General features: G+C 35.9%; 1 protein-coding gene across 2 annotated transcripts in view; it reads right to left on the minus strand.

The window, feature by feature from the left end:
• The window catches only part of LOC120633618 (rho guanine nucleotide exchange factor 17), a 141,274-nt gene extending 123,011 nt beyond the window's left edge, over window positions 1-18,263 (minus strand). For both annotated transcript variants that reach the window (XM_039903868.1, XM_039903867.1), the window contains exon 1: window positions 17,932-18,263. The gene's annotated coding sequence lies outside the window, so the exon portion shown is untranslated. The remainder of the gene's footprint in view (window positions 1-17,931) is intronic.
• Window positions 18,264-26,024: the final 7,761 nt, after the last annotated feature.

Genomic DNA, 26,024 nt, shown 5'->3' on the forward strand with positions numbered 1-26,024 from the left:
CGCTTGATGCCATCTGTCCACCAGGTTGGGGGTCGACCAACGCTGCGCTTACCGTTGCCACTCTAACACCTTATAACCCCAATGTCCATCGGTTCTCCGAACTATGTGCCCCGCCAATTGTCACTTCAGCTTCGCGACTCGTTGAGCTATGTCGGTACCTCTAGCTCATCTACGGTTCTCCTCATTTTCTGACTAAGGAAATATAGCGGAGCAAGCAGCGTCCTCTGTCTTCTTCTTATTTCTTTCTTTGGACTTGTCTCCGTACTTGGTCGGCCGGAACCTTCCGTTGTACGTAGTGCCACACGAACAGTTCCCCGCTGGGTCACTCCAGCCAGCTGAGCTCACTCCAGAAGCTTAGCAGGCCGCCCAGGTCGCACAGTGAGCGTTCTTTGTGCTACTACTACCATCTACTGCGATCACATACCCTTCTGCCCAGCGTGGTGACTATGCCAATCTTCCCGCTGGGCGAAGCTTTTAGTCTAGCAATGGAATGTTATACTTTTAGGCTACAGATATTATATGTCAGTAACTTATGAACTGAAGCTGTGAGAGGTCGACTACACTTTCGGGGGGCTGAGTTTGAATCCCAGCACGCACCTCCAACATTTGTAAGTTATGTGCGTTTTAAGTAATCAAAATATCACTTGCTTCAACGGTGAAGGAAAACATCGTGAGGAAACCTGCATACCTGAGAGTTCTACATAATGTTTTCAAAGGCGTGTGAAGTCCACCAATCCGCATTGGGCCAGCGTGGTGGACTACGACCTGAACCCTGCTCATTGTGGGAGAAGACCCATGCCCTGTAGTTGTCCGGTGATATGTTGATATGATAATATATAAATAGCTTATTTTTGTATATATTAACCACAAACGCAAGCAAGATTTCGTTAAAAAACAAACCAAAATTAAAAATTATAATAATTGATTTCGTCACATCATAACTCGGTGTTAAAGCTTAAAAGCAGTAATTTTAGCATCGCCCAAAAGGGCTAAGAGGCTTCCTCGAAGTGTATTATTAACAATGTCCAAGTAATTTTGGCTTTAACTGTACTTCCTGAATAATAATTCAAAATGATTGCACCTCGATAACGGGATATTAAATTAAAAAGTCGTAAATTTTGCATTCGGATTTACACCGGATATTCTAACCAACTTTTTTTTATTCTTTTTTTATTATTCCACTACAAGTTAGCCCATCTTACCTGGTGGTAAGTGATGATACAGACTAAGATGGTAGCGGGCTAACCTGTTAGGGAGTATGGTAGTCATAACCCTAATCGGTTTCTACGCGACATCGCACCGGAACACTATAACGCTTAGCGGCACGCCTTTGTCGGTCGGGTGGTAACTAGCCACGGCCAAAGCCTCCCACCAAACCAGACCGGACGAAATTCAGAAATTATAATTTACGAAATTGCCCCTGCCAGGAATCAAACCCGGGCCCTACTACAAAAATTCACAGCGCTCACCATTGCGCCAGGGAGGACTTTTACACTATAGAGTGTCCTTGGCTGCAATCTCATTATCATCGTCATCATATAAACCCATTACGGGCCCACTACAGGGCACGGGTCTCCAAGGAGAAGTGTTTAGGCCGGAGTCCACCACGCTGGCCCAGTGTGGATTGGTGGGCTGCAATCACATCTGGTGGTAAATGATGATGCTTTCTAAGAGGTAGCGGCTAGCCGGGTACTGGCGTCTGGCAGTTATAATTAAACCCAATCGATTTATTCGCGGCATCGTAGTTTATAACCGTTTCAAATAAGTCGACATTTTGTTTACAAAGCCTAATGTTACGTTTTACAAATGCTAGGGAAGCTGTTATTAAAATTATATACTGAACTTTTGAAGTTACTATAATAATAATAATAATAAGTTTATTTCAGTTAACAGTTACACAGTAAATTAAAAATAGTACACAATAAGGTAATGTGTATCATGAAACCCAAATTAGATAATACTGCTATAGTGCAAGACTGAGTCGCAGTTATTATCGCCCATCTCTGGAGCGAGAACCATACACTTAAATTAAATCTAGTGAGATGAATAAAAATAGAAACCTAAAAACCTATTCAATTCAATTCAATTGAAAGCATTGATAAACTCTTTTTTTTTCATATAATTAATTGTACTTAAAAAATTAAATATGAGTGTGTGCACGCGCGTGTGTGTATGTGTATGTGAGTGTGAGTGTGGGTGAGGGTGAGGGTGTGATTGTATGTATTATTGAATAAGTTTTCAGTCTCATCATAAGTTAGGTTAAGAAGCGTTAATTCAATTTTACATTTTCGTGATTTTAATGAGTTTACGTAGTAGTCACTGTACTTGTTCATTTATCACAAAAGTTAGGTAAGTCTTAATTCTGAGGTCGCGACAGGTTTATATGATAAATTTAACGTAAACGTTGGTAGGCGTATAAGTTAGTTAAAGTAGGTGGTAATTTTAGACCCACAATAGCTGCGTAATCACTTATGTGACTCAGCTCTATAAAGGAGAGTAAAGATACAAAAAAAAACTAAGTAGGCCAAATTCCTAAGAAAGCGATGTTAGCTTTGCTGAAGTTCTCGTTATAATAAAGATTATTAATTTGTTTTTAGCGTATCGGCAATCGAAGACTGGCGCCAATATCCACCGCCCACGTTGTTCATACTATTTGCACGGCAAACATTTGCGCGCCGTATTTGACGCCTGGCTTAACTTGTATGGAATTTTTATGGTGGTACCTAATAAGGATTTTTCTGCTATTTGCACAGCGTCGAGGGTACTATGTTTATTGACATGCTATTTTTTCGCTCCAATCTATAGTGATTTCTGAGAATAATATCTATAGATAAAAAAGCGGTAATAGCCCAGTGGGTAGGTCTTCGATTTCACTTTCGGGGAGCCAAGTTCGACTCCGAGCGCGCAACTCTAACTTTTTAAGTGTGCGTTTTAAGTAATTAAAATATCACTGGCTTCAACGGTGAAGGAAACATCGTGAGGAAACCTGCACGCCTGAGAGTACTCAAATATTTTGTCAAAAGGCGTGTGGATTCCGCCAATCTACACCGGGCCAGTGTGGTGAACTATGGCCTTAACCCCTTCTCATTGTGGAGGGAGACCCGTGCCCTGCAGTAGACCGGTAATGGGTTGATATGATGATGATGATGCATAAGTTTAAAGAATGTGTTAAAACACATTTATTACAGCGAGGTTATTATACAATTGATGAGTTTCTTAATGACAAGGTTGCTTGGAAGCATCCGGCTCCGCTTTCATCTCTCACAAGATAGAAAAATGAATGTTAAAATGTAAAAAGTAAATTTATGATGTTGGAAAAGAGCAACTGCTGAGTTTCTTGCCGGCTTCTTCTCGGTAGAATCTGCCTTCCGAACCGGTAGTAGAGTCACTACACACGGACAGACTTGACGTTTCAAAAGTGCTTGTATTAGACCTACTTGAAATAAATGAATATTGAATATTGATGATGATGATGATGAAAATGTCGTAACGACATTGGGGGTAGGTGATTTCCACCCCTTAACGAAGAATGGGAAGCAACATCCTCCGTGCTACTATTACCATCTAGGTATTGCGACCACCAACCCGTCTACTAAGCGTGGTGATAAAAAATAACCTTTCGTCACAGGTCCCTCTAGTGGTCTAATATATACTTATAATAAAACTGTTACGGGTCCAATTCTGGACATTGAAGATATATTGGAAATTAGTAATACTGAAGCCTGCACTGCAATTTTTTTTCATTTTTGCGTGTCTGTCTGAATTAATTCAAATTAAACTGCACGATTCGAGTTCAAACCTCGAGGTACACCATAGGATACTTTTTATCCCGAAATTCAGCTCAGTTCGTCAGGGAGGGGGGATAAAAGTGTTTGAAAATTTATCAACGTTTATTATATATATATATTTATAAAAAGTGTTGGTCAAATTTAGTGTAAATCTGATGAATTCGATTGGAGATAGAGGACAGAACTCTTCAATCGATAGCAGTAAACCCCTTACTTAATGCTTAACGATACTGAATACATAAAGTGCTGTCGCATTTATGAGGACTTTAGTGCTAGAACTGAAAAAAAAAGTTAGAATTTAGCATACGAAACTAACAATGCGATTAGACTCTACCTTTAACAAATACTATTCTTGGTTAGGGATTGGATAGGCGAAAACTGATGGATAAGAAATTATCTTTCAAACCTCCAAAGACGGGCACCCAACCATTTAAAGACTTGGGGCAACGCTGCTTACGACTGATAGTAGTGCTGCTATTTTAGTGAATTAAATAAAAATTATAGAAGGCAAAACGGGAGTGGGTCCACGGGACGGTCATTTGCGATTGACAATGTTTACGTGAGTTAGGTTTCAAATAGTGGATGATTGAAGCTCCAAGAGCAAAAACAGATATAGTATTCGCACCTCGTATGTTGAAATAATATGTGTGCTCAATAACTATCATAGCTTTGTATGTTATTTGGTACAAACAGTGCGATTGAAAAAACTTAATCGAACAATATAGGTACACATATTTTTAGTAGAAACCGATGAGGGGGGATTATAATACTTATATTATATATTTTATTTTTTTAATATGTTGCGACAATGCACACATCGCCATCCAGCCCCAAAGTAAGCGCAGCCTGTGTTATAGATACTAAGATGACTGATGAATATTTTTATGAATAATATACATAAATACTTAGAATCTATATTTATAAAAGAAAGTCGTGTTAGTTACACCATTTATAACTTGAGAACGGATGGACCGATTTTCATTATTTTTAATTAGTTTGATTCCTGTGAGTCTGGAATAGGATAACAAGTATTAAAATATAATATTAATCAAAAAAAAAAAAATTAAAATCTAAACACATCTAGCCGTTCATTACTATAAAACACAACTGCCAGCGCACGTCATGTTGTCTATAAACGTTGAAAGGTTGATGTGACCGTTGGAGAGTTACAATAATCCGGAGTAAGTACGTATTGTACTTTACAAAGACATTGTGATGTAAAAAATATTAAGGCGAAATGAAATTCGCGGGGAAAGCTAGTATCCATATAAACACCGAGACACTGAAAAACATTCATGCTCATCACACAAACATTTTCCAGTTGTGGGAATCGAACCCACGGCCTTGGACTCAGAAAGCAGGGTCGCTACAAACTCGCCAATCGGCCGTCTTTAATAAAACTGATTTACCCTAAAATTTTATCCCTCTACTATCAAATATTGCATCACGGGAAATTCCTGTCAACATGTTGTAGAATAAAAAACAGCCTGTCACGTTTTTTTGAGATTTAAGGCTTCGCCAATAATAAAAATTATTTGTGAATAACTCGTTCGTGTACAAAATAAAGCAAAAGAAGAAAGAACTCCTTAAGGATAGAAGCTCTGTATTTATAAACAGTAGGTAGGTTGTTTAAGTAATCTCTAGTAGTAATTAACTTACTTTGTATTTCTCTGTATTGCCAGTTAACGGAATCCAAGTAGCCAGCTTCATTTGAACTCAATATTACAACGTACGGGATAATAGAAAAAGACACTATAAATGCAGATAAGTAAATGCAATATAAAAGAAGGGAAATAATAAGTGTGCTAGTTTTGTAATTTAGGAAAGATTATATAATATTGTAAATAACGCGGTACGTTGCGTAGGTCAGCTATGACCTACGCAACGTACCGCCCACTTTTATGTAAAAAAAAATAAACCCGGATTTTAAAAATTCTGCTCACTTGAAACAGGCGCCAAAGGAAAAACGTAAAGAACACATTTAATAACCAGCCATGTGCAAGTCGGACTCGCGCACGAATGGTTCCGTACCATTGCCTATAAAACCGGCAAAGAAATTACTGTTGTACGGCAGCGCCCTTCAATATTTATTTCATTCAGTTTTCCAGTATTTGTAGTTAAAGCGGCGACAGAAATACATCATCTGTGATAATTTCTACTGTCTAACTATCATCATATATTATTATCATATCATGGTTCATGAGATACAGCCTGTTATGGCGGTTTAATAAACATATCTGACGCGACGTCACTGGTTTTTTATGGTCAAACAAGGTGGACGACCGATATTGGCGCCACACTGATTACCTTTTTATTTAGCGTGATCTGAGGCTTAGCTAAATCCACGTCAAACGCAACTCAATTAAAGCTAGCGTCTAACTGTTTATTATTCACGTCCGAAATACACTAGTCAAAACTTTCTAGTGCTACTTAACCCTAAAAATAACGTTTTCTTAATGATCTTTACGAAAATTTAAACCGGGATTTGCTGTTTGGGAAACGAGTGGTCGAAAAATAATCCTTTTTCGTTAACCATATACAAACTGGCTTTCCCATCAACGGTCAAATCCATAAACGAAAGTGCGATAAAAGCCTATTACGGTAAAACAGTAAAGTAGGTACTACTGGATGAAACTATCAAGTGCTGTACTACGGAACCCTAAAAATATCATTATATTAATGATCTTTTCGTAAATCCAAATCGAGATTTGCTGTTTAAGAAACGAGGGGTTCGCATAAATAATGAATGAATGAATACACTTTTATTGTACACCACATAAATATATAATAAAAATATAAATAAAGATTTAACAAAAAGTATACAATTTGGCGGCCTTAACCTAACCCCATAAACCTTTAAATAACACCATTCTCGTTAGAGATATAATAAATAAATAAACTAAGACCAATACACACATCGCCATCTAGCCCCAAAGTAAGCGTAGCTTGTATTATATTTTTATGAATAATTTAGTTTTACATAAAAATTTATAAAATACAAATAAACACTCAAACACTGAAAAACATTCATGTTCATCACACCAACTTTTTTCAGTTGTGGGAATCGAACCCACGGCCTTGGACTCAGAAGGCAGGGGCGCTGCCGATCCGCCGTCAAAACTATGAAACTGGCTTTCCCATTGACAGTCAAATTTATAAACCAAAGTGCGATAAAAGCCTATTTTAAGCCGAAACTTTACTACGGAACCCTAAAAATATAGTTTTCTTGAGGATCTTTTCGAACCTGGGATCTGCTGTTTATTTATTTATTTATTAAGAAGCCGTGAACTGAATCTACTGGAATTCGTTTATTCTGCCCGCGACTTCGTCTGCGTTTGATTTTGTTTTTTGATGTGGCATTCAATTTAGTGTTAGTTCTAAAAAAATTAAAGTATTCAGTATCGCTAAGCCTTAAATGAGGGGTTTGCTGCTGTTCGCTAGGGAGTTCTGTCCTCTATCTCCAACGACATTGATCAGATCTACACAAAGTTTGGGAAAATTTAAATACATGTTATAACCTCTATAGTACAAAAATAATTATTTAAATCGGTTATAATTTGTCGGAGTTATGGTGTAAAATCGTCAAACACTTTCCTCCCCTCTCCCAAAGGAACCGAGCTCAATGTCGGGATAATAAGTATCCTATATTACTTCTAGCATTTCCAAGAAAATGTGTACAAAGTTTCATGAGGATCAGTTAAGTAGTTTTTGCGTGAAAGCGTAACAAACAAACTTACATTGACATTTATAATATTACTAGCTGTTGCCCGCGACTTCGTCTGCGTTTGATTTTGTTTTTTGATGAGGCATTTAATTTACTTATAGTTCTAAAAAAAATAAGGTATTCAGTATCGCTAAGCCTTAAATGAGGGGTTTGCTGCTGTCCGCTGAGGAGTTCTATCCTCTATCTCCAATCACATTCATCAGATCTACACAAAGTTTGGGCAAAATTAAATACATATCACAGTGGAAGTAGTCCGATATTTCAGAGTCGTCTGAAGAAGTACTACTTCTCTTTGAGTGATGGTATTTGAAGTAGATTCTTTATTATTGTCTTATATTATATATTAAAATCTACTTAAATATATTATGTTTGTTATATCTTTATATATATATTTCTTGTGTGCGTGTGTACGTCATTGAACTCCTCCTAAACGGCTGGACCGATTTGAATGAATTTTATTGTATGCGTTTGGGTGGCACTGGATGGATGGTTTAGATTCACAAATCAGCCCGACAGATGGCGCTGGGGTCCGCTAATATTTATATATAATACGTATATTTTATTAAATTATCTATGCATTTGTATCTATACATTTAGGTATTTATATCTATCAACACTGTTGGCACTATCCCGTTATCTTGGTGAAAGTCCTGTCTACAAAGGTTGCCTGTAAGAAATGGCTTGCAGCAATAAGGCTGCCTTTGCATGTCTACATTGTGTACTGTAAAACCCTTACTGTTTCTTTTCCTGTATGTTATACATGCAATAAAGTGTTTCTTCTTCTTTTTCTTCTAAGAGCACTAATAACATACATATTACACGTTTTAAAATATATATAGCACACACACAAAAACATGTTTGAGAAACGAGTGCTCGCATAAATAATCCTTTTTTGTTAACGATATGAAACTGGCTTTCCCATCAACAGTCAAATCCATAAACCAAAGTGCGATAAAAGCCTATTACGGTAAAACAGTAAAACACAGTTAGGTACCTATTATTTATGCCGTGAACCGCATAACACCCAAACTTGAGTGTCCCATTTTTTGCAAACTCATCAATATGCAAGATCTGTATCTTAAACGATTGTAATGGTCCATAATTTATGCAGTCGACAAAAAAAAATACCAAAATACCAAATTAAATGGAACGTGTTGGTAACTTTACTAATGAGTGTATGTTTTTGTTTAACTGTACCAGTTAGATTTTTTTTATACCACTACAAATTAGCCTTTGACAGTTCTCACCTGGTGGTAAGTACCTTTGACAGCTATCTCACCTGGTGGTAAGTAATAGTGCAGACTAAAGTTTCAAATATTGAATAGAAGCAAGCGCTATTTTGCGTTACTTTGCGGAAATCCATGACATATAAAAATTAAGTTTAATTTGCTGTGAGAAACTGTATGGTGTAATTTATATTTCACCATACAGATTCTCCCGCTTTTCATGGAGTATAATATAATGAAGCTTAATTTTCATCATAAACCTTGTTTCAACCGGTTTCCACGGTTGGAGCCTTCCTCGGGACAAGACCAGAGAAAATTCGGAAATCATAAATTTCCAAATAGTGCCGTGGATCGAACCCGGAGCCTCCACTTATAAGACCACATCGCTAAACACTGCGCCAGGGAGGTCTGAAATGCTGAAAAGCCTAAATTTTTTTTATAATAAAAACTCTTTTTAATGAATTATCAAAATCGATTCTGTATTTTTAAAGTTTTTCTTTGAACGAAACAAACGAACAAATCTTTTCTTTAAATATATATTTAAAGACAATTTCAATGTTCAGTTACAAAGGCTTGATTCCGTTTAAATAGAATAGAAACATGAAAAAGAAAAAAATAATCTTCAAAAAAGTCCATTCACCATAAAAATTTTAACGTATAATTTAATTAAACTTAAAATGAATGAGCTTTTGTTCATCTCGCTTAAATAAAATAGAACATGAAAAAAAAAATTAACCATTGTAACACACAATTAATATCATACAGAAACCGTGTACAAGACTAATATTGAAGCATCAAATACCAGTCCACTTTAGTAGTTTTTCCTTTATACCATTTAGCAGTTGACAGTAATCATTTTACCTCTAATGTTCTTAACGTTTACCATAAAATGGGAAAACGAGAAAAAGTTTGTGAGCTAGCAACATTTCGCGAGTGCGAAGTGTGACGTGCGCAGGGCTTTTTTACTGTTTTTGGACACAATGCACTGAATTTTTCTTAATTCTTTACATTGTAAGTTTATTTTTCTCTCAAAGTCCATCAACCTTAGAGATTATAAAGTATCGTTTAATTAAACTAAGAATGTATTACCCGCCTCGCAATAAAGCAGCACCATTGTGCGTACATTGGAACGACACTCCTGTCCACTTATACGGAACTCTACACGAGAAAGTATGCGTCAATGTATTTAAATATGGTAGCCGATACAAGATTATTGGCGGTAATTATTTTGACATGGCCAGCCTCTCCTGCTAGTTTAAGAGCTGTTGATCGATTTACTTGACGAGTTTTTAGCATAGAAATCTTAATATTAAACAGGCGCTAGAAATATGTGTATGCGTATTTTCCCCGCGAGCTGACTAAGAGCACGCCAATTCAAAGTCAAATATTTCTTTATTCAAATAGGCACATAGATGGCATTTGAAATTGATGCGTAAATTACATGTAGAATATGACATAGAAGTGAGTTGATAGTGATAACTAAATTCGTCAACTTAAAACTAAAGCTACGAAAGTTCCAAGCGCGCCCTGTTCGAAAGAACAGAAATGTATGACTCCCAGAGCTTTTAATGGTACGGCCACTGGGAGCCGTGAACAAATTGTTTATATACTTAAAGTACTAAGAGTAATTTCTAATGTCTTGTTATTGCAATTTCTACGGTTTTTACACATACCACCATAACAGGACATGTTTAAAAATTCGTTATTGATTTTTGTAACAATACTAGGCTCCTCTGCTCCTCCCATTATAATATAAGGCATAAAAAAGCTTAGTTATGAATATTGCAGTTAGAAATATGTGGTAAGGTGTATAAATATTAAAATTTTAAATTTTAAATTGCACCGTGCAGATTTGCCTGGTTTGCACCGGTAGTAGGAAATTAGGCTTAATGTTCATTGTATAGAAAGGACTTTCGTAAAATAATGTCAGCGTGTATATTCAATGTTTTGGGTATGAATTATGTAATGTATGTGCACAGGTCGCTTACCAACATATATTGTACCCTCTTTAATCAGCGTGTTGATTCTGTAACTAAATCAGTCACCCGCTCTTAGACTATAACATGGTGATGTAACCATTGTGACGCTACGTACAGCTAGCCGGTAGCCGTCAAGATTTACGATTAGCAGTCTAGTTTAGTTCCTAAACGGTATGTGAGGTTATTTATTCTCAACTAACTGGTACCTACATACTTTTCTTAACGATTTTGTACGCGTAGTTACTTATTCCATGCATTATGTATAGTTAGATACAATGTGATTATTATTTTGAGTTTATTTTTGAGTTTAATGACATCCTGTCAAAAACATTTCCGGTATTGGGAGGTTTTCAAAGTCAAAACTTATATTTAAATAGCCCTAAATTTTCGACGTATTTATATTTTTTAAATTTACTACCGCAATACACACATCGCCATCTAGCCCCAAAGTAAGCGAAGCTTGTGTTATGGGTACTAAGATGACTGATGAATATTTTCATGAATTATATAGGTATATAAATACTTAGAATATACTTATAAACACACAGACACTGAAAAACATTCATGCTCATCACACAAACATTTTCCAGTAGTGGTAATCGAACCCACGGCCTTGGGCTCAGAAAGCAGAGTCGCTGCAAACTGCGCCAATCGGCCATCAAATAATAAATGGAACTGGATTCGATTTCCAGTTTATTTATTTATTTATTAAGGACAACCAACAGCTGATACTTAAGACTTCCTCTAATTTCCTAACTTATTATATATAGGTCATCACAACATGCATTTTTTTACTTCCACAGCTTTATCAACTCTTAGAGCACATTATTACATATTTTTGTTTTTTTTTTATTTTTTTTTATATTAATAGCGGGCAAACGAGCAACGAGCTTGCTTTATTATAAACGGAGGTAAACTTCTCCTATTCCGTGTACCGCAGTGTTTTGTTTAAACATTTTTTTGTTTTTCGTTGCCAAAGGCTATTTGGTTTAGGAGCACGTATACAAGGCAATTGGTAATAAAGATCTGGAGTATTGAAGTCTTCCCGTAAGTACATATCAGTCGAACATGTTAACCGTTAGACCAACGAGGTTGTTTACAATTACAAATTCCCTCAGCCAGGAATAGAACCTGAGTCACCAAACACACGCGCTAACCAATCAGTTAGAGTATTCTTCTTACTATATTCTATCTACGCCCTTATATGCGTATCACGGTCAAGGCAAACAGTTTTGTCCGTTAAGGCTTGGACCACATTTGTATAATATATATCACGAATGCCCGTGCCATATCTTATATTTTTATAAATATACTAGCGGACTCCCGCGACTTCGTACGCGAATGAGTCTACTTCAAAAAGTAGTCGTATGTTCACACGCTCTCAAAAAAGATATTTATTGCAGTTTTTGCAACATTTCTCATTAAAAATATTATTTATTTATTAGGAAGCCAACGTGTATACAACCTATCTTAATATATGGACACATTTAACAATTGTTTTATAATACTGTTCACCCCACTTAAAGGCTAACTCAGCAAGCATAACACAAAAGACCCTCTTTGATTACCGCTAAACAAAAGAAATCTAAACAAAAGAACATAACCAAGAAAAAAAAATAACTAACAATCTTGCAGTACTTTTAAAAGTTTTTTGACTTTATTTTTGAAACACGTGGCGGAGTGTCAAAAAATATCCAACCAATTTGTTGTAGGTAACAACTATTCTACACAATGGAGCGGATCTGCCCAGATTTGATGTAGCGATTCTAGGTCTGAGCGTTAGCTTATTCATAATATGCAAACTTGCATTATGCTTTGGTACCACCAATCGCACGCTGCTCATCAGATTTGAGCAATCGATTCCTCCGTCTATTTTTCTGTGTACTTATCTAAAGGAAAGAGAGATCATTAAAGTCCCTGCGATCAGACAGTGACAACGCTTTGTATACATTCAGTAGATCAGCGTACTGACCTTTTTTAAAATGTTGTCCTTGTAAGCAAGGTGCCGTAAAAACTTCTTCTGGACTCTCTCTATCCTATTCATGTGTATTTGATAAAATTGGCTCCATGCAATAGAACAGTATTCAAGTTTGCTTCGTACAATCGAATTAAATAATGCTAGCTTGGTAGAAGACTTCTTGAAGTCCTTTGTATTTCTAATTATGAATCCCAACAATTTGAGAGATTTTTTTAATCACACTCGTATTATCCATATGTGGTATTAAACTTAATTTACTATCCATAATTACGCCAATATCTTTTATTTGGTTAACTTTTTAATAATGGTAGCCATTGGTCGTAGCGTGATGTTATATTGCCTTAATTGATACTCTTCTCAGTCGGTTCGCTCTTGTCAGAGCGGTCGTGGTCGTCATTTAAGGGTTGTGGCACGCTTAACTATTCGTCGCCACTCCTCTCTGGCAGCTGCCTTTCTAGCACACTCATGTAAGGGGACAGCCACTGCAGCCTTTACTTGATCAGCCCATCTCATGGGCGATCTTCCGCGTGATCTGGTGCCCTCGATTCTTCCTTGGACAACCAGACGTTCAATGGAGTCGTTGTCTCTTCTGGATACGTGACCAAAGAATGTGAGAATACGAGCCTGTACTATGGAGGATAGACGTTGCGTGATGCCGAGTTATTCAAGAATAGCCTTATTGGTCCGGAATGCATTCCAAGGTATTCTTAACATTCTTCACCAGCACCACATCTCAAGGACGTCTATCTTCTTTTTCTCACTCTCCCGCAGGGTCCACGTCTCCGAAGCATAGAGGAATATGGGGAACACAAGCGCTCTAACAAGCCGGATTTTCGTGGCTTTGGTTATGTTACGGTTCCTCCATATTTTCTGCAACTTATCCATAGCTTACCTCGATATCGCCATGCGTCGCTTAATTTCATCTATGCAACCTCCATTGTTCGAGACCAACGCGCCTAAATAGACGTATGATTGGACGCAAAAACTGCATTGCGGCAGAAATAAGTATGGTTTTATTACTTGCCCGGTTGAGCTCTGTCACAAAAAGCTTTACTAGTAAGTAGACGCGGCGCGGTGGTTTGGCCCTCGCTTTAAAATCCCGAGCGTCTTGAAAAAAACCATGTTTGAAACCAAAACACCGTTTCAATCATACATTAAGATTTAATATCGTAAAGTTTCGTATTGAATTTCGAGAGTGAAATACGATATTTCTGACATCATTTTCCGCGGACAAACACTTTAAGGGCTCCTGCACATCATTACAATTTGTTTTAAGACAAACATTAATCGATCTTCGAATCGAACTTCTTTCGATGTTTCTGTTTTTGTTATATTTTAAATGTTGTGGTATACAAATAAAGAGTTTAATAAATAAATAAATAAATTAATTATAATAGCTGAGTATCAACGAAGATGTTATAATTCAACCTCTCTTTTGGGGGCCGAGTTCGGTGCGTTTAAGCTAAAAAATATCGTGAGGAAAATTGCATGTATGTCTAGTGACCGTTTTTACTAAACCTAGAAATCGGATGCCCAGTGATTTAGGTAATTCCTAGAAAGTAAGAACGTTTCACGAACTCTTATGTGATTACTAACGATATTAGAAGCCGTCTTAAGTTACGACACTGATTCGGCGGATCGTAAAATGTACGGGATTCGTAAACTGATACTTGACAGGTGTAAAAAAAAATATCCATTTATAATATAATATATATAATACAAAAACTATATACCACATCTTGTGGCAAGAACCATAGACAAGTTAGGTTATTTGAGTGGCCTCGTGAAAATCGATTCGTGAAAGGTAAATGTGTACTTAGGAATCTTCTTTGATTAGGCGTTACTTACTTAACCATTGGATTGACCATTGTTAGAGAAGGGGTATAAGAGTTATCCACAGTGTACTCAAAATCGTCTGAAGACGATTCGCTTATTGCCAGTTTATTGTACCCTATAATATAATGAAGATGAAGAACGTCTAAACACTCTGCAAATCAGTTACTTAGGCTTGCTTAGAAAAAACAACGAATTGGCAACCTTTTTATCGAGGTAATAACAGAAAATTGTAAGATTTTAGTTAGTTAAAACTATTTTTTGTTATATTTACTGTTTCAAAGAAAATTATTTATTTTTGCAAAGATTTATTTTAAATTTTAATATTTTAGAAAGGCCTTCAAAATTTAAATTAAAAATAAAATAACAACTCAATTTATAACGCAGTGTTTGTATACTCATTGATTCAAAACGCATCGCCCCACCTCTTTTTTATCATAAACAAACCTACCGTTTTTACAAATGTACGAGAAGCCTAAGTTATTAAGATCAATTATAATGGAGTGTATTTTTATTTGCGTTCGATTGTCCTCACATAAATTGTTTATCAGTTATTGCAAATGTAAAAATTTATTGGCCTCTTCCTTTCATTTACTCATTTTGATTAACTTTTAAGTCCTTAAACATGTGATCGATTTACAGCATTTAATTAAAGTTTTCCATTGAAATCTGTAGCGAAAAAATAATCAGTCAATTTAGTCTGGTTATTTAGATTGATTCTCTCTTCTTGTAGGAAATTAAAGGATTCTGTTTGATTTGATTCATTACCACCCAAAGGGCTTCACTGCTAGAACCATAATGACAGAACAGCTAAATTTTTTTTGGAGTCCATACTCGCCATTCGTGCCGCTTACATCCGGCAAGTCACTGCAACTAAATAGTTTGGTGCGTCTGGCCATCTAGTTGGGAGTCTACTAGCTTCGAAACTGACTGCTATTTTTCTAGCCTAGCCTGTTAGGAGACATGGCGATTATAAAGAACCCAAACCCCTAATCGCTTTCTTATACCTATGCTGGGAGTATTTCTACGTGATCAAAACAGAAATGAGGAGATTCGTTGAAGAACTAAGAACGAGAGTTACTGACATAGCTCAACGAGTCGTGAAGCTGAAGCGGCAATGGGCGCAGGACCATTCGAGAACTAATGGACGTTGTGGTCCCAAGGTACTAGAATAGCTACCCCCCACGGGTTAACGCTGCGTTGGTAGGCCCCTAACGAGGTGGACAGACGACATCAAGCGAGTCGCTGGAAGCCGCTGGAAACAAGCAAACCATGACCGTGGATTTTGGAACTCCCAGTTTGAAGTTCAGCAGTAGACGTCAACCGGTTGAAGTAGTGTTTTATCACGCTCTGACATTTGAAAGGTACAGTCAGAAGAAGTGAGACAGAACACTGATTAAAGGTGTTCATTTATAAGATCTCATATCTTCAAGTCTTTTCTATGATTATATTACATTTATTCTATTATCTCTTTAGTGTGACCTTACGTTATTATTTTCCGATAATCTTTATTGACCTGACGTAGATTAGATAACTTAACTATCGATTGTGTCTTTGTCGATAACCTTTCTTTTTTTATTCAATGGACTGGAAAAGTAATAGTAAAAGATATATTTCTGGGTTCCGTGCCCGAGAGGTGTCAACGGTACGCTATAAACATCGTTATAATTTGTATATAGTGTATTTATTGCTGCTATATAAAACCGTGTACAGTATAGAACAGTGCTACAGAGAATAGGTAAGGCTCTACAGGAATTCTCATTGGAATATGTTTGGCATGTGAAAAAAGTATTAATATAATTCCTTAACTTATCATACAAGGTAGAATAGGCGAAGAAAGCCTGGCCATAAAAGACTATAAGGGCTCAAAAATATACGGTTTGGAAAGAACGCCAAAATATTATTATTTAGAGCAGTGCTCTCCAAAGTTGATAAAATGATTGCCAACCTTCGTAAGGAAACGGCACCCTAAGTAGAAGCTATAACAACAAGTAACAAAAATATAATTATTATATAATATATTTAAGGAACGTGTTATTTGTTTATAGTGGTAATAAACTTTGTAGTGTGTATTTTTTTTCATGTGTCATAGTGCAACTCTCACTTAGCCGGTTCTCATTTTTATTTCCAGACCGCCAACCCGCATATGAACAATGTGGCGAGCTTAAGCTATATTCCTTTTAAAAGAGGGCACCCATTTGTATATTTGCTTTCATCGTCCCATCATCATAGCCCATTTGGCTGGAGAGCGATTTTCTAACTCTGATCTTGTGCTTATTACATTTCTGGACAGAAAACTCGTTACTTTTCTGCCCGAACCGGGAATCGCATCTCAATTCTTAGTATCTCGTAATCTGTTAAAGTCGAACGTATTATCCTCAACAAGGAATTAAGTTAGGTAGGTACATTAAGATTTCGTAAATCAACTTGTTAAGAAATATTGCGTGTTACTTCCGTTATTCTCATATATCTCAAAGCGTGACTTACCCATATTCATCCTTTTAAACTTGGTAAGAATATAAAAGCCTGTATAACTGTTTTAGATGTTCCTATAGTTACGTCACTTTAGATTCGACAGTATGGTTATAATGTTTACCTACAAATGTACGTACCATACATACGTACACTATTATGTATGGTTAGGGTAGAAATGCAGATTCAATATGTATTATAAGTGAATTATTCGTCGGTGTTGACCCCACTGTTACGATTCCGGGAATAGGTATTTCTTTGTTATGGTCATTCAGGCGTACACCGAACAAAACTCGGGTGTTATTAAACATGTTCCTGTATTTAAAATAAATTATTATAAAAGCCATATAAGTGCCAGTTATATTTGCATGTCCCTAAAATATTATCCAATTTCAATTATATGAAATTAGATCAAAGACTTATTTTACTTGCTAAAAAAAATTAACAACTTATACCGTCTAACTATTAATACCTACCTAGTTTCCTAGTTAGGTTATCTATGTTGAAGTAATTAAAAAAAAATCTTGTATTTCTTTATTTCCAAAATAAAATTGTTGTAAATTAGTAGAAATATTCTTATCTTAGGTACCTATGTAGAGATTAAATAGGTATCGTAACAAAATATGTTTTTTAATATGCCTATTCATAAATATATTTTGTTAACATCTTCAGTAGGTATCCTTATATTTTATAAATAAAATTCTGATTTGATTCTCTATCATACTAATAATATTAAAGTGGTTCCCATTAATAACGTCGTTAGCCCAGTTTTAATGCAAAAATTATTGTAAAACAAACCTATTAGGCAATAAAAAGTTTCACCAACCAAACAATAATAATAAAATAAAATAAAAACCCGTCCAATAAATGTTAAATTCAACATCGAAACTGCAACAATGAAGAAAGTGCTCAAATTATAAAATACACTTACCAGTTTTTGAATCAAGATAACCACGACAATGAACTTGACTGGACCAATTGGTATCAGACGACAGACACCACGAGACCAATACCGGTACCAATTTCACCCGTACCAAACTCAGGACTCAGATGCAAAAGTTGCGATGCAAAAAAAAAAGAACCATCACTCGATAATCTTTATCACAAAAAAACACACGGTCGTTGTCATCACAATTCACGTTTGGGTATTTTCTAATCGATTGTTCACTTAAAGTTAAAACTTGCGTGGTCGGACAGTGTATTGTTCAAAAAAAGGAATGAATTCGATCTCGCCGGCTACAGAATCCAACGCCTCGGGTGCGCGAACGCCGTACGTACTAAAACTGAACCAACCGGTCTGAAGTAGCCACAGAACGCACTGAGAGCGTGGCCGAGCTCGATCAGACAAACACGCTCCTCACTTCACGACGCGCCGACGTTATATTATATTTATATAATGAAAGACGACACAAATAAACGAAGGGCCAAGCTATAGTCGATCTTGATAATAGCGTCGATCAGATTGCTATCAACATTGGAAGTCTGGTCACGCGCATGTACAACTTTTTCGTGAAAAATGAGGTAGATTACATCGTCGGAATCTCCCACACATCGCATAATATAGCATGCGACCGAGCAATCTTAAAAAATGCATCGAAAACAAAAAAAAAAGACTACGCCACATACGCCACATGTCAGTTTACATGCAAAAAGTAGCTGTGAGAATGAGAAATGGTTCTATTTACGATTTTGATCACACTTTTAAAAGGAAATGTTTCTTATAAGATTCCTACATAGTCGATTCATATAACAAAATGATCACCATTAATCAATATTTATAGAGATTATAAAATTGAAATTACGAAGCGAAAATAAATACTTAAAAAAGAGATTTGAATGAAATCAAAATGGATTTATTTCAAGTACGCCTAATACAATCACCGTGAAATCTGTCTATTTGTGGTGACTCTACTACCGGTTTAGAAGGCTAATTATATCAAGAAGAAGCCAGCAAGAAACTCAGCAGTTGCTCAAGTACAACTGCTGTGTTTCTTGCAGGTCATTGACAAATTTATCTATTATTGTATAGTAACCTCACTGCAATAAATGTGTTTTAGTAGGTCGAAAATTTCAAAAATGGTTGACGGTGATACTATAGCTGGCAGTTACCTTGGCCTAAGATTTAGACCATTCAAAGGGGCAATGCTGCCAGCATCTTAGGCACTATATCTAGCTGCGGTGTTTTCGAAGATAATATAAATTTGTATATTGGTCGAAGCGGTGATAGCCTAGGGTAAGACTTCGGTTTTCCTTTCGTGGAGACCGAGTTGGAGCCCCGGCCACTGACTTTTCGGAGTTATGTGCGTTTTTAATTTAAGTAATCTTAATATCACTTGCTTTAAACGGTGGAGGACAACATCGTGAGGAAACCTGTATGCTTGAGAGTTCTCCATAATGCTCTCAACGGTGTTTGAAGTCTACCAATCCGCACTTGGCCAGCGTGGTGGACTACGACCTAAACTCTTCTCATTCTGAACGGAGAACCGTGCCCTGTAGTGGACCGGTAATGGATTGATGATGATGATATTATTGGTACATAGGTTTTCGGTTACTTATCTTTATAAATATTTTAATTAAGGACTTACTACTATATTAAATACGATAATATTAATACGTTAATACAAATAATTATTGTATGAATGAAAATTAATATTCTATTGAAGAACATCTTAATCCTTCTTTATGAACAAAAGCTGCTTATAATTCTAAGGACGTGATCATGACGAAAATAGCGAGGGCCAATAAAGTACGTCTTGTTACGATATATAAAATTGAAATTTATGTGCAACGAAATCCCTTAAAACTAACGTAACCCAGATTCTGAATCTAAATTTGGAGGAAGGAAGCCGAATTAAATTGGTTGTCAATAATTTATTGCGGATTAAAAACACCGCCAGTCTTTTTAACCTAGATAATGCAGTAATCGACTGTATTAGTTACGTTTCAAATGCCTCTTGGATTGAAATTTTATGTAATTTAATGGGTATATTAAGTGGATGATTACTTCAGGAAATTTAGTTAAACCTATTTCGAATTTACACATGAAACCCTGAAAGCAACAGAATCGAAACATTGGCAGACTCCGATGGAATACCTATTTGGAAGCCTTGGTCTAGCTGCAGAGGGCTGATATAAGCTTACGATGATGATCACTGTAGCATTATAACTATTTTATCAAAACTTGAAATTGATTGATTTGATGTGAACACTTTCAGGTTCAAATCAAATTAATTCTCAACTCCTTAAACTAAACAAATAATAAAATGTCGACAAAAGAATTTGTATGATACATTCTAGACGACACAACTGTATCGTCATCATTTTTTATTAAGAATAATGCAGTTTTATTTTCATCGGCTTTTTCGAGATTTGGTCACATTTTATAAAAAATACTATATTATAAAATATACCTGATATATTACCGATCTTAATCTCTATTACTTCCTAACATGGTTTCCATTACTATGAAATCACCATCATTAAAATCATCCTCATTCTAATTGGTATATCAAATTTTAGTTTTTTCTACGCTGCTTCAACTTGTAATGAAATCTGACTCTGGCGGTAACAATTTCTATAAAGGCAAGGCAAGAACAAAATTCAGGCCATCATAGAAATTCACTAATGGAGTTAAAGTCAAGAGCCTACATCTTTTAACCACCAAAATCGATTGATACCTTATTTGCCTTGTACACTAAAGCTTTAGGTATATTTACATTTCGATAACGTTCCTTTTCGTTGCGAAAAAAAAATTAAAAACAGTTTCGCTCCAGATAAGTCGATTATCGAAGCGCAAGTGAATTCTTATCAATAGTTTATCATGTATTGACATTGCAATATTTAGCGATACGCCCCTTTAGAAGTCACATATCGTTCAGTCAGACTAATAAAAAGATAATAATTTCAATCGATACTATCGGTCATTTGCTTTCAAAAAACTTTGTAAACACTTTTATCCAGTACATATGTTAGTTTACTTTTTGCTTTTCTCCGGCTTCCAGAACTTCGGACAAAGCTGTGAATCAGATGCTTCAGCCAGGAGGTTCTTCACCAGTCCAGGTAAAGACACAAGATAATGGGATTCCATTGTCATGTGTCTTTCCCTGGATGATCAATTGCATAGAGTTACTTTGAACCTATTGACCGGACTAGACCAGATATAGGTATGATCCACAAACTCTAACTTTTTTTTGTTTGTATCGAAACGAATAAAACATGAGTACTTGGTCGATATACTTTGTTTTTACAGCACGAGAATTTAAGTTAAGTTTTTCATTATCCTCATCATCAAATTCAAATTCAAATTGAAAATTTCTTTATTCATGTAGGCCTATCAAAGGCACTTATAAAGCGTTCATACATATATTTTTACATAATTGTAAGGGGATAGTGATAACTTCGTTCGCCAACTTAAACCTAAAGCTACGAGGGTTCCAAACGCGCCCTGGTCTAGGAAGAGCCCACAACAAACTTAGCCGGGTATTTTTTTTTTGTTATCACCATCTTATAGTAAATTTATTATTAAATGTATTAGCTATGAAGCTAGAACCGTTCACACCCAAGCTTTTTTATCGTTTAAGTAAGCTCAAATGTATACAATATAACTTAATTTTCCTATTTAAAATACCAAGGAAACCGAATATTATCTAGGTAAAGAAACAAACACATAAATATATGGGACAGAGTGAGATAGGAAACATTATACATTTTTTTTCCTATTCGTGTTACCATTGAAACTAAATAATAAACATTACATTCATCCTAATAGTTCTGATACTCTACATCCACCTCAATCTCCCGTAGGCTACTCTTAAGAAGTTACACTTCCCCCGGTGTGTGAATAAATTGCACAGGATTTTTAACCCTTTCATATGGTATTAATCTTTATTCAGCGAAATAAACTCTTTTTGTGTATGTTTCGACAATCGTACTTAAGGAATAAACTCAAGTCGTGCGTCGGAGCTGACACACACTTTTTTTTTAATTGCTTACATTCAAACACATCTCCGAACAGTTTGAAGCACGTGTCGAGGGTCGATCTTGGTCCACCCGAAAGGAGGCCGAACCTCTAACCACTAAACTATCACCTCTTCTCTCCAGTACCATGATGTAGTAAGTATAAGTTTTGACGGCCGAGTGGCGCAGTGGGCAGCGACCCTGTTTTCTGAGTCCATTGTCGTGGGTTCGATTCCCACAACTGGAAAATGTTTGTGTGATGAACATGTTTTTCAGTGTCTGGGTGTTTATCTGTATATTATAAGTATCTATGTGTATTATATTCATAAAAAAATATTCATCAGCTATCTCAGTACCCATTACACAAGCTAAGCTTACTTTGGGGCTAAGATGGCGATGTGTGTATTGTTGTAGTATATTTATTTATTTATTTATTTATATTTATATTTTATATGTGTGGCCACCATAAGCCACTAATTACCAAAACCGTAAGAACAAAAAAGTCCATACAACAAACATCCTCTGTTTTTAAGTGTAAACGAACTACATTATCTACACGGTTTATAAGCTTAAAGTTCTCGGAACACAAAGTTTAGGTACTCGTATATAAACCTATGAAGAAATGTTGCTCGGTCATTGTTATTAAAATTTTGTTTGATAGGTAGATATGTACCTATGTTACAATGTAGCTTATGACGTGCTTTGTTATGACCTTTGATCAATGCTGTGTTCCTATTACAATGTTCGGCGCTACAATTATTATTATAAACTATATAACCCACGACTGTTTTTAAAATTGAGTCCAGGGAGAAATTAAAAAACTTCTGTGTGTGTAGGAAGGTTTATACGAGTTAATGAAAACCGAAAGAATACTACAAAGGCTTTAGAGGTAAATCATTTAATATCTCTGAGACTTATCTGTAAACCCGAAACGCTAATAATAATTGAGTAAACCATTGCCATCGTTTTTACTAAAAGATGTCAGATAGGTACTGCCCTAACATTACATGAAAAAGTAAAATTAAGTGAATCCTGTCACTTTTTTAGGTAGGTACGTGTTGCGTAGCGTAGATACTATGCACGTGTCGGACTTTTATCGTCAATAAGTGAATACTTAGAATGTTTTGAATTAGTTTGTACGGAATGTAAATAAATATGCTTTTTTTTGGATTTAATATTTTTGCATGGTTATAAATTCGCTTATGCATCCTGCAATAGTATTTTGTTATTTCGTTACACGTTGTATATGTAGGAAATTAAATAGATATATAAACTACACTCGCAAAAATAACAAATGTTACCTTACGCTTTGTAATAAAACAGGTGTTCCTTTTTTATTAGAAAGAAAACATTTGTTATATATTTGTTTTCTTAATATAGACGAAAGTTCTTACTGCGTCTCAAAGCCACAAAAATCGGATAAGCATAGCAAATAGAACGTTCTTGAGATATGGTGCTGGAGAAGAATGTTAAGAGTATCCCCAAATACATTCCGGACCAATAAGTCGGCATCACGCAGCGTCTATCCTCCATTGGTGTGGTGTTTTTTCGTCATCATCACTTCAACCGATTGACTTCCACTGCTGGACATATGTCTTTTTCTAGGGAGATCCATCATTATTGGGGGTGTAAGGGGGAGGTTAATACCAATCAGCCTCCCAAATGGAGAGGCTAGTACCAATCAGCCTCCCTGCCCGTGGTGAACCCAACGAGGCTCTGGCGACCGTAGTGGTGGTAAAACCTCTCCGAATTGGCTAGACTGGACAAATTACACAGACCAACGCTGGTGCGATCAGTCTTGCCCTGCGATGACCAACCCGCATGCCCAGCGTGGTCATTATCGGGTAATTCTTAAAATAGAGACAAGGTGTTTGATAGATACGAGTAATTGGGTCTGCCACAGTATTATTAAAAGAATTGCGTACATCACTTGATAATCACTCCATGTATGTTTAAGGTTGCGTTGTAAACAATTACCACGAAAGACGGAATCAATTAGGCAGCTGTATGTTGTAATATTATATAAATTAAACTACTTAATAACCCCCGGCTTTCAATATGTAATACATTATACTACTAGTCAAGCCCTTTCATTTGATACCCATAAAAAGGGCGTTGTGAAAAAAAAAATAATGTTATTCGCCATTTTATGTTGGCGGCCATCATGGATTTGAAATTTGTCATATTATAGTAATAAAATAATATAGTGTATAGTATTTTATTAGTTCCCGAAAGAGCTCTGTTTCAAAAAGCTCTCGAAAAAGCTCGCACGCTGGGCGTCGTTTTCTTTGTGTGTCATCTAACAATATAACTCTATCTTTTGTCTACACAACAATAGGGAATTCAATTCAACTCAAAGAGAATACAAGCGCAACGTTTTTTTTTTTTAATAAAAGTGTAAAATGAAAACTTTTTCATTTCATTTGATCTGAGGTGCACTTTTTCATGGTGACATGAAATTTTGATTTTACTGTTTACTTCATTCCCAGATATCATATTGTAAGACTTTTTAATCCTTTAACAATATCAAGTGATATTTAATGGGTAAAACGCACATTTCTCGAAAAGTTAGAGCTGTGTGCCGGGGATAGAATGTGGTCTTCTTGGAAGGAACTCCGAAGTCCTAACCCTTTTTGTTTTTACTTACCCTCTTACCCCATACAAAACTTAAAAGGAAAAGTTCTTCAGAATTTTCAAGATACTTATTAAAAGAAATAAAGGCGCTACAATGGGAGATTTTTCAGCGTTAACTAATTCTTATTTAAAAACTTTATTATTTCCTTTTTTTGCCAACAATCTTTCCTTTATTATTACTATTAACTAGTTGTTGCTCATGTTCTTCGTCTGCGGTTATTTACGGGTTTTATAAATCTGTGGGAACCTTTTGATTTCCTGGGATGAAAAGTATTTACATAGTAATATATTTTACTCTCCAGACTTTCAACTAACTTTATGACACGGATGCATCCGTTATGACATAAAAACTGACTCCGAAGGATCCTTCATCATACCTGTGTCCGGCAGGATGATTACGTATCTCACAAAAGGCGTAAATCTTGCGATTCTTACTGCCAAACGTCACTTTTGGATTAAAAAAATAAAGTGACGTTTGAAAGCAAAGGTTGCAACATTTACGAATGTCGCTAGCCTTTCGTAAAGTATGCAATCACTCTGCGGGCGTGTACAAGATTGACTGCAGCTGTAGAAGCTCCTTCCGAACATTGGGAAAACTAAGAGATTTGCAGCCAAATTGTTCATCGAACTTCGATGAGAGCGGTTAGAGACAATGAAGCACAAAAGTCAGCGATTGCGGAGCATATTATACAAGGGGGAACCCAGCACTGGATAGATCTACATGATCCTAAAGTTCTTTCCACCTAACGCGACTATATTACTACGACTAGTTTGTGAAGCGAATGAAATAGGTATGAAAGCACAAAAATTTCAATCGTGAGGACGGTTTAAAAGTGTGGAATCCAATGGTATTTTTATTTAAATTCTCAAGTTATAAGTGACATTGTCAGTGTAGTATGTATGTCGAACCGTTCTTGAAATACTATAAAAATATCACGAAAGTGGGTAGTACGACTGCCCGTGACGTCACACATGTAACTGGGTCGAAATATCGACAAATTTCAAAACATTATCGTGGTATGTACCTACCCGACAGCGCTATACAATTTATTGCAAACATATTTATTAAGTGATCGAATTTATTCTAAAATGTAGTTTGCTAATCAGTAGATAATATAATAATATTATGAAAGCAGGTCAATGACTTCGAACAAGAAAGCAGATGTACCCCGCCTTTCCTATTATCTGATTTAATTTTATACATAACTAATTTCGTTTCATATCAAAAGATAATCGTGGTCTAAGAAAGCTACCTATTCAATGCAAATCGATAGGATGCAGTGCTAGGATGTAACATGAATAATTAATTTTACTGGCGTATTCTTGAGATAGTAATGCTGTAAGTTTAGCATTTTAAAATAATAAATCATATTAATAGTAAATACCTTATCTTTCTGTACTTTTAAAATAAATAAGTACGATTATTAAAACTGA

This window comes from Pararge aegeria, chromosome 22 (genome assembly GCF_905163445.1).
Source record: "Pararge aegeria chromosome 22, ilParAegt1.1, whole genome shotgun sequence".
In the NCBI taxonomy this organism is placed as follows: Eukaryota; Metazoa; Arthropoda; class Insecta; order Lepidoptera; family Nymphalidae; genus Pararge; species Pararge aegeria.